The sequence below is a fragment of the Bos indicus x Bos taurus genome, chromosome 1 (assembly GCF_003369695.1).
Source record: "Bos indicus x Bos taurus breed Angus x Brahman F1 hybrid chromosome 1, Bos_hybrid_MaternalHap_v2.0, whole genome shotgun sequence".
Lineage (NCBI taxonomy): Eukaryota > Metazoa > Chordata > Mammalia > Artiodactyla > Bovidae > Bos > Bos indicus x Bos taurus.
Genome location: NC_040076.1, coordinates 42,338,485 through 42,349,627, shown reverse-complemented (window position 1 = coordinate 42,349,627; position 11,143 = coordinate 42,338,485). Strand labels below are relative to the sequence as shown.

General features: G+C 37.9%; 1 pseudogene; it reads right to left on the bottom strand.

The window, feature by feature from the left end:
- Positions 1 to 10,065: 10,065 nt before the first annotated feature.
- LOC113897620 lies at positions 10,066 to 10,997 on the bottom strand (annotated as a pseudogene).
- Between the last annotated feature and the right edge of the window lie 146 nt (positions 10,998 to 11,143).

Here is an 11,143-nt window from a genome sequence, read left to right as displayed (position 1 = left end):
AGCTTGAACAAATGGAAGTCATTGTTCATATACTATTGAAACCTTGCTTGGAGAATGAGTGTTCCTTTGCTAATGTGAGAGATGAGTGCAACTGTGCAGTAGTTTGAACATTCTTTGGCATTGCCTTTTTTGGGATTGAAATGAAAACTGACCTTTTCCAGTCCTGTGGCCTCTGCTGAGTTTTCCAAATTTGCTGGCATATTGAGTGCAGCTATTTAACAGCATCATCTTTTAAGATTTGAATTAGCTCAACTGGAATTCCATCACCTTCACTATTTTTGTTTGTGGTGATGCTTCCTAAGGCCCACTTGACTTCAAATTCCAGGATGTCTAGCTCTAGGTGAGTGATCACACCATCATGGTTATCTGGGTCATGAAGATCTTTTCTGTATAGTTCTTCTGTATATTCTTGCCACCTCTTCTTAACATCTTCTGCTTCTTAGGTCCATACTGTTTTTGTCCTTTATTGTGCCCATCTTTGCATGAAATGTTCCTTTGATATCTCTAATTTTCTTGAAGAGAACTCTAGTCTTTCCCATTCTATTTTTTTTTTTCTGTTTCTTTGAATTGATTACTGAAAAAGGCTTTCTTATCTCTCCTTGATGTTCTTTGGAACTCTGTAACCAAATGGGCATATCTTTCCTTTTCTCTTTGCCTTTTGCTTCTCTTCTTTTCTCAGCTATTTGCAAGGCCTCCTCAGACAATCATTTTGCCTTTTTGTATTTCGTTTTCTTGAGGATAGTTTGGATCACTGCCTCCTGTACAATGTCACAAACCTCTGTTCATAGTTCTTCAGGCACTCTGTCAGATCTAATCCTTTCAATCTATTTGTAACTTCTACTGTATAATTATAAGATTGATTTAGGTCATACCTGAATGGTCTAGTGGTTTTCCCTACTTTCTTCAATTTAAATCTGAATTTTGTAGTAAGGAGTTAATGATCTGAGCCACAGTCAGATGCCAGTCTTGTTTTTGCTGACTGTATAGAGCTTCTCCATCTTTGGCTGCAAAGAATATAATCAATATGATTTTGATATTAACCATCTGGTGATGTCATGTGTAAAGTTATCTCTTGTGTTGCTGGAAGAAGGTGTTTGCTGTGACCAATGCATTCTCTTGGCAAAACTCTGTTAACCTTTCCCCTGTTTCATTTTGTACTCAAAGGCCAAATTTGCCTGTAACTCCAGATATCTCTTGACTTCCTACTTTTGCAATCCAGTCCCCTATGATGAAAAGGACAGCTTTTTTGTGTGTTAGTTCTAGAAGATCTTGTAGGTCTTCATAGAACCGTTGTATAGTCAAAGCTATGGTTTTTCCAGTAGTCATGTACAGATTTGAGAGTTGGACCATAAAGAAGGCTGAGCGCCAAAGAATTGATTAAATACTTTCAGAATTTAATGCTGGAGAAGGCTCTTAAGATTATCTTGGCCAGCAAGTTGATCAAACCAGTTAATCCTAAAAGAAATAAACCTTGAATATTCATTGAAAGGACTGATGCTGAAGTTGACGCTCCAATACTTTGGGCACCTGATGTGAAGTGCTGACACATTAAAAAAGACCCTGATGCTGGGAAAGATTGAGGGCATGAGAAAAAATGGGGCGAAAGGGTGAGATGGTTGGATGGCATCATTAACTCAATGGACATGAGTTTGAACAAACTCCTGGAGACAATGAAGGACAGGCAAACCTGGCATGCTGCAGTCCATGGGGTTGCAGAGTTGGATGTAATGGAGCCACTGAATAGCAGCATGTGAAGAACAGCTATTAGCCTGCCCTGTGCCTTCCCTGGTGGCTCAGACTGAATGCTTAACAATGGGTCATCAGTTTTACATGGCATCTGAGCTGCCTTTCCTGAATTGGGTGTTGTATGATTGCCAGGCCATTAAATTGGGAGTACACTGTCACACCATTATTAAATGCAAGTGGTATGTACATGTTCTAGCCTGAGCAAGCCTTGAAGGTACCAGTGATGTCTATGAAGAAGCAACCCAAATGCCCATGGTTCCCATGCCTGCTGCACTGGATTCTCTATCCCAGCCTGCACTTGTGGCCTAATAACAGGGGTAGGGGTTGTCTATAATTAACAGAGAAATATAAGACCTGGATCTGGTTTACCAATGGTTCTGCATCATATGCAGACACCATCCCAAAGTGGACTACTCTAACATTACTCCCACTCTGTGACTTCCCTGGCAGAGAGTGTGATGGAATATCTTCCCAAGGTACAGAACTTGGATACCCGATAGCTTACTTGCCTGTAAAGATAAATGGCCAGGTATGTGATTATATAGTGATTTGTGGGCTTTAACCAATAGTTTGGCTGGATGGTAAGGGACTTTGAAACAATACTACTGGAAAATTGATGGCAAGAATATCTGAAGAAGAAGTATGTGGATATTTCCCTCCAAATGGGAAAAATCATAAATATATTTGTGTCTGATGTGAATGCTCAATTAATGATGACTTCAGCAGTGAAGGACTTTAATAATGAAGTGGACAGGATGACCCAGTCATGGATACCAGTCAACATTTTTCTTCAGCCACCCTGGTCATCACCAAATGGACTCAAAGGGGACCATGGTGGCAGGAATAAAGTTTACCTGTGGGATCAGCAACATGGGCTTCTACTCACCATGGCCAGCCTGTCCATGGCCACATCTTAGTGCCCCGTCTGCCAGCAGAGACCAACAATGAGTCCTTGATAGTGTACTGTTTATGGAGCTGATCAGCTAGCTTCCTGGTGACAGATTGATTACATTGGACAATTTTCCATTGTGGAAAGGTCAGTGTTTTGTCCTTATTAGAATAGATACTAACTCTAGATACTGAGTTTCCTTCCCTGCAGACTGTGTTTCTGCCAAAACAACTATCTGTGGACTTACAAGATTACTTATCTACTGCTCAGCTTACTTCAACAGCAAATGAAATGTGGTGATGGCCCCATTACTATTGAGTTCACTTGTTTTACCTAGTTCCCCTTCATTCTGAAGCTGTTAGATTGAGAGAATGTCAGAACGGCCTTTTATAACTCAGTTACAGTACTTCCTGGATGGACAGTACCATAGGTGATCAAGTTTCTTCAGAAGGCTGTGTGCTTTTAAAATCAATACTGTTTCTCAGATAGCTAGGATTCATAGGTCAAAAATCAAGAAGTAGAAATAGAAATGGCACCACTCAGTATTACACCTAGAGATCCACTAGACAAGTTAACTTCATTTTCCAAGATATTATGCTCAGAGGTTGAGAGTCCTTATAGCCAGAGGGAAGAATACTTCCACCAGCACACACAGCAGTGATTCCATTGAGTAGGATCTTAAGAGTGCTACTGGGCCACTTTGGGCTCCTCATTCCTCTGAATCATCAGGCAAGGAAGGCTAAGTCACCAGAAGTAACTGATTCTGACTACCAAGGGAAATTGGACTACCGCTCCATAACGGGATAAAGAAAATTGTGTCTGGAAAAAGAAAATCCCTCATAGCATCTCTTAGAAGTACTAGTCTCTGAAACTTATTTCAATGGCAAACTTCAACAAATGAAGCAACATGAATGAATCTAGAGATTGTCATCATGAATAAAGTAAATCAGACAGAGAAAGATAATTATGATATCACTTACATGTAGAATCTTGGAAAAGCCTACAAATGAATTTATCTATAAAACAGAAATAGAGTTACAGATTTAGAAAACAAACTTATAGTTACTAGGGGGTAAAAGGAAAGGGATAAATTGGAAGATTGGGAATGTCACATGCATACTACCATATATGAAACAGATAACTAATAAGGACCTACTATATAGCACAGAGAACTCTATTTAATACTCTGTAGGAGAAGGGGAAGACAGAGGATGAGATGGCTGGATGGCATCACTGACTCGATGGACGTGAGTCTCAGTGAACTCCGGGAGTTGGTGATGGACAGGGAGGCCTGGCGTGCTGCGATTCATGGGGTCGCAAAAGAGTCGGACACAACTGAGCAACTGATCTGATCTGATCTTATCTGAATGACCTACATTGGAAAAGAATCTGAAAAAGAGTGGATATATGTATAACTAAGTCACTTTGCTGTACTGCAGACACTAACATAACATTGTAAATCAGCCATTGTTATTGTTGTGTTGCTAAGTCATGTCCAACTCTTTTGCAACCCCACGAACTGTAGCCCACGAGCTTCCTCTGTCCATGGGATTTCCCAGGTAAGAATACTGGAGTCGTTGCCATTTCCTTTTCTGAGGGATCTTCCCAACCCAAGGATTGAGCCCTCATCTGCATTGGCAGGTGACTTTTTTACAGCTGAGCCACCAGGGAAGCCCCCAATAATTTTTTTTTTTAATTGGGCAGAACTTCAAATTTTCTAGACTCTTTGAGAATGATGATTTGGGTCACCCCACCAGATAAAGAATAGTGACTAACTACAGTACTTTATGAAAGTAAAGGGAAAATGGATTTGGAAGTGGAAGAAGGTAGTTATAAATACCATGAGATCAGTTACAAAATGCCTTGAGTATGTCTTCCTTACTTTGATAAGAGTACATTATGGTGTATGTGTTCGTGCTTGTGTACAACAAATGTCTTACTTTTCCCTACACTATTATTCTCTTATCATAAGATGTATTGAGTAAATATCTTATGATTAATCATTGTCAATTTAACATCATTGTATTTCAGTTACCAGATATTAAAGAGCAAATATTTTCCCTCTTAGTGTCTTTTAAAATAATTTATTTACTTATTTGTGTCTACACTGGGTCTTCGTTGCTGCAGGTCTTCTGTGCAGGCTTTCTCTAGTTGCGGTGAACAGGGACTACTCTTCCTTGAGGTGCATGAGCTTTTTATCGTGGCGACTTCTCTTGTTGAGCAGCTCAGGCACCAGAGTGCACTGGCTTCAGTAGTTGTGGGTCACAGGCTTAATTGTCCCGTGGCATGTGGAATCTTCCTGAACAGGGATTGAACCCATGTCCCTTGCATTGGGCAGGCAGATTCTTAACCACTGGACTGCCAGGGAAGCCCCCTTTTGATGCATTTTTGATTGTACACAGCACAATTGCATCGTTATTGGTAGAATTATGCTCTTACTGTTATCCTTATTTTAAATTTAATTATAATTTTTAAAAAGTGTTTATGGGTACCAAGTTGACAGTGGGTACACTTGAAGATCTACAAGACTTCCTAGAACTAATACTGAAAAAAATGTATGTCCTATTCATAGGGGATTGGAATGCAAAAGTAGGAAGTAAAGAGATACCTGGAGTAGCAGATAGATTTGGCCTTGGGACACAAAATGAAGCAAGGCAAAGGCTAACAGAATTCTGCCAAGAGAACCCATTGATCATAATAAACACCCTTTTTCAACAACACAAGAGATGACTTTAAATATGGACACCATCAAATGGTCAATACTGAAACGAAATTGATTACATTCTTTGTAGCCAAAGATGGAGAAACTGTATTCAGTCAGAAAAAACAAGACCTGGAGCTGACTGTGGGTCAGATCATCAGCTCTTTATAGAAAACTTCAGGCTTAAACTAAAGAAAGTGGGGAAAACCACTAGGCCAGTCAGCTATGACTTAAATCAAATCCCCTCTGAATACACAGTGGAGGTGACAAATAGATTCAAGAGATTAGGTCTAGTAAACAGAGTGCCTGAAGAACTATGGACAGGGGTTCATAATATTGTACAGGAGTCAGTGAGCAAAGCCATCCCAAAGAAAAATGCAAGAAGCCAAAGTAGTTGTCTGAGGAAGCTTTACAAATAGCTGAGGAAAGAAGAGAAGCCAAAAGCAAGGGATAAAGGGAAAGCTACTCTCAACTAAATGCAGAGTGCCAGAGAATAGCAAGGAGGGACAAGAAGGCCTTCTTCAATGAACAACGCAAAGAAATAGAGGAAAACAACAGAATGGGAAAGACTAGAGATCTCGTCAAGAATATTGGAAATATCAAAGGAACATATCATCTAAAAATGGGCACAATTAAGGACAGAAATGATAAAGACCTAATAGATGCAGAAGACATCAAGAAGAGATGGCAAAAATATACAGAAAAGATCTTAATGACCCAGATAACCACAATGGTGTGGTCAGTCACCCAGAGCCAGACATTCTGGAGTGTGAAGTCAAGTGGGCCTTAGGAATCACTGCTGCCAATAAAGCTAGTGGAGGTGACAGAATTCCAGCTATTTAAAATCCTAAAAGATGATACTATTAAAGTGCTGCACTTAATATGTCAGCAAATTTAAAACCCAGAAGTGGCCACAGGACTAGTCCTCATCCCAATTCCCAAGAAGGGCAGTACCAAAGAATGTTCAGACTACTGGACAATTATACTCATCTCCCATGCTAGCAAGGTTATGCTCAAAATCCTTCAAGCTAGGCTTCAACATTTCATGAACTGAGAACTTCCACATGTCCAAACTGGGTTTAGAAAAGGCCAAGGAACCAGTGATCAAATTGCCAACATGTGCTGGATCATAGTAAAGGAAGGGAATTCCAGAAAAACACACATGTGGGATCTTCCCAGACCAGAGATTGAGCCAGTATCCTCTGCATTGCAAGGTGGAGTCTTAACCACTGGACAGGCTGGGTAGCCCTATTTGAACACTCTATAGGATAATATTGTGAAACTTCTCAACAGCATCAGATATTGATGAGAAAAAAATGTTTATAAATGTACATAAAGAGAAAGGAACTGTGGAGACTTTTAAATCTCCAGGTTAAGAAAATCAATACAGCTTCATAATAAAGAGTATTTATGTTATATTATTAGCATCTCCAATGTGTAGTTTAATCCAATATAAGTAGTGTTCCAGACAACTGGATGAACTTGGCATTGTGATAAGCAATGTGATAGTTCATTGCATCTAAATACCATTAAATAATATATAAGTAATTTAATTTCATAGTTTCTTGAGCTTTGTTCAAGTTCATACTTGACATCTTTTCCAACATGGTACTGAAATGACATATATGATATACAAAAATTTAAAAAAAATGTTTAATAGAAGTGAGAATGGGAAAACATCAGTGAGGAGATTTGGTGAATTTCTGGAAAGCATAAAATAGTTAAGAACTTTTTTGAAAGACACATCAGAGCAGAATCTCTAGATTAGACTTGTTCAACAGAAGGCTACATAGGAAGCCTGAGTTTCTGAGAGACCCCCGGTGCCTTCTTCATACCCACCCAACCTAAAGAAGGACTTGACAGGTAAACCATGCTCACATACTCATAGCTTGTTGTCAACCTTTTCATTCAAACAAAAGGCCAATTAGGGAAACAAACTTTTATGATTATAAAACACATATATCATTTGCTTATTTTAGCAGTGTAGTCTTTGGGTCATAACTATATGTGTATGAAAAAGCAAAACTTAAAATTACAGGAAAAAATCAGAACAATGGGAATATTATACAGCAAAAAAAAAAAAAGAATGCATTATAGATATATGGAAATACATAGATTCCCTAGTGAAAAATAATGAAAGCATCATGACTGTTATCCTTTCACTTGCTTTCTGGGGTTTGGTGACGTCCTCAAGAAGCAAAAGGAAAGCAGATCATAATCTTGTGAGCTGCACCTCCAAAAATATGTAATAATGTTATTTGTTGTAAATATTTATATGGTTTGTATCTTTAACCCAAATGTCTAACTAAAGAGCTTCACCCTGATATTTTGTCATACTTTATCACTGGAGCTGATCCTCTTTCTAAGAAGAACAAGATTAATTCACTTTAGGTGTGTGATGCTTGTGATCATCTTGAAAGAAAAACATGAAGGTCCTTGACATAGAGTAGCCATCCCAGGCCTAGTAATCTCTGTGGGCTTAGTGAAAGACTGAAAAGTAAGTGATGCATTCATGCTTCATTTGAAATATTTGTGCTGTCAGAATCATTTCAAGTTTACATATATTGCATAAATATTTATTTAGGACCTCATGTGTGTAAGCAACTCTGCTAAGCACCACATAGGAATGAATGAGAGAATAGTGAGATTTCTAAACTGTAACCTAAAAATAGCTTATAAGCCCCAAATAAGAATTACACAATGTTATCAATGGCCTAAGAGCCTAAATAAAGTATTCAATGTTTCAAAATGAGGCAGCATTATTTTTCTCTTTGAGGTGTTCTGGAAATGTGTTGTAGAAGATATAACATTTAAGATAGACCTTGAAGGAAGGACTGTTATAATTTCAAATGAAGATGGACATACTTGGGGAGAATGTTCCAGTGGAGAGACCTGTATGAAAACAAACATGTACCTGAGAGGAACATTTGTCCAGAAGAGTTTCAGTCATTCATTTTGGTTATAGCATTGGGTCCATTAGGAGAATAGTGGAAGAAGAGAATTTGGAGTTAAATCAAGATTTTTGGGGGGAAAGACCCCAAATAATGGCAACATGAACAAATGAAGAGTAAGACAGATAGTTAAGGATAGATATGTTTATAAATTACACAATATGTAAATACACATAAACAAATATACATATGCATATAGAGATTTCTAGATAGGTATACTCTATATACATAATCTGATAGCAATACAATTCACTAAAAATTATTGAAGAGAAATATAAATCAGAGTTCTTTTCATAACAAATAATCTGACAACAATTTTTGGAACATAACCAAATAGTAGAAGTATCAAGAATGTTGAAAATGACAGAGGTGAGTAGTTTTAGAGTGAGGGCATCAACGGTGTTAGTAGGAATGTGTATGGAATCAGTGGTGAGACTGGAAGGTCAGAGATAGACCTGAAGATGAATCACTTGTTATTCTTAGAGTATGGATTGTGACAAAAGCTAACATTTAAGGATTGTGGTGGCATAAATCATGCAAACTTTTGCTCATTTTCATGTCTTTCCCAGCTACTCATTGAACTCTGATAGATCATTTTAATGTTAGTTGTACTTTGGTAATATGCACTTGAAGCCTCTTGTTAACAACACATTCTAATAATCTATACATATTACTTCTTTTTTCTGATTAGTTTCGCATTTCTCAAAATTGTATGAAAGTTGAGACCATTTCCTTCCTATTCTGCTACTTCTTTTTTTCCTTTCTATGCCCATAACAATTAAATCTTCAGTCTCGTTGTTTAGCTTTCTCAATCAGTAAAGCTTTTCAGATTACCTTACAACATACCCACAAACTGGACAGAACCATTCAAGAGGAAAGATAGTGAGAGACATCCTCGCTCTTCTTGTTAGATAGAGACACGTTGAGCTAAGAGTATCCTCTTGCAATTTGACCTGATTTTTCCTGCTTTAACTCCTTTCTCATTTTTCATTTTTATTGGCTACTCATTTCTGTTGCCTTTTTTGTGTGATTAGAGAGTTGCACGGCTTCCCAGGTGGCTCAGTGGTAAAGAACCTGCCTGCCAATGCATAAGATGCAGGCTCAATCCTTGGGTTGGAAGACCCTGTGCAGGAGGAAATGGCAACCCAGCCCGTATTCTTGCCTGGGAAATTCCATGGACAGAGGAGCCTGGTAGGCTACAATCCATAGGGTTGCAAAGATTGAGACACAATTGAACAACTGGGCACAATTGGAGCACAAAGAGTTGAAACTCTACAAAAAAGTGAAATTTACTATGTCCCACATAGAGTGAAATAGAAGACTGTTCAATGGCTAGCAGAATTCCTGAAATTTGCTCTGTTTATTCAAACACAGGCCTGTCACCACTGGGGAGATAAACATGATATGATTCTTCAGGCTGTGCAGGTTTCTTAATATTAAAGACATCATATTTCAATTTTTTTAAGAGTGAATATACTGTCATAGTGCTTAATGCATTTATGAAGACATATTGAGAAGATATGTGCAGAAGATTTTAATTTGTTTTCATCTTTAATTTTTTTGGTATAACATGAACACTTGATTAGAATTTTATCTACTTTTTTGAGTAACGTACATAGAGTTTCAGATGCTTATTAGTACTCTCAGCTTAATTCTTTAAAACACTTAGGGTAATAATGATAACTGCAAAACACTTTGAACCCTGGTCAACAGTAGCACCATCTAATCTGCACAGTTTATGACTTTCAGTAAAAAGTGAACTGACATGAATATGAAATCTAAGCATTCTTCTTCAATACTTTTGCCAGTGAATCTATGACTTTATTTCTCAAGCTATAGATAATTGGATTTAAGAAAGGAATTATGGTCATGTAAAACAGAGAGTACATCATATTTTGATCATCTGCTTGTACAGACCTAGAGCATATATACATGACAAGAAGAGGCCCATAGTATAAAGAAACAGATAGGAGGTGGGCCCCACAGGTGGAGAAGGCCTTAGTTATGCCTTATACCAACTTCTTTTTTTAAGACTGTAAAAATAATAAATGTGTAAGAGATGAGAACAGTAAGAATGCTGAACATCTGTATTGACCAAGAGAAAATAAATAGCATCAGAAAATTAATGGAAGGGTCAGTACAGGAAACCTTAAATAGTGGTACAAATTCACAGTAAAAGTGATGTATTATATTAAAATTACAGAAGGTCAATCTTAATAAAAGTTATATTATGAAGTATGGCATGGAAAAGGCCACCTAAAAATGATGAAACTAATAGCTGAATGCATAGTCTATTGGTCATAATAACTGGATAAAGTAATGGTTTGCAAATGGCCACATAGCAATCATATACTGCTGTTGCCAGCAAAAAGCATTCAGTGGTTATTCTGGTTCCAAAGGAAAACAAATTGTATCTTACATTTAGTGAGAGACATCATTTTGCTCTTTGCAAAGAAACTGACCAGCAACTGGGGAGTCACTGTGGATGATATCCAGGCGTGCACCAAGGCCAAATTCTCAAGGAATAAGTACATGGGGATGTGAAGGTGAGGATCATTGCAGATGAGAGCAATCAGGCCAAGGTTTCCCATGATGGTGAGGAGATATATCACCAAGAACAGAAAGAACAGGGGAATTTGCCCTTCTGGCTGATATGTGAGTCCTGTGAGAATGAATTCTGTCACCAACGTTGCATTTTCCTTTCCATGTCCTCACTGGGTATAACCTGAAATGAAATGGAGTAAACCAGAAATAAAGACAAAGAATTTTCAACTTGAGTAAATGGGAATGAGAGTTGAAATAAACCATGCATATCCGAATGCCCTCTTAATTTTATTACCTCTATAATAGATGAGA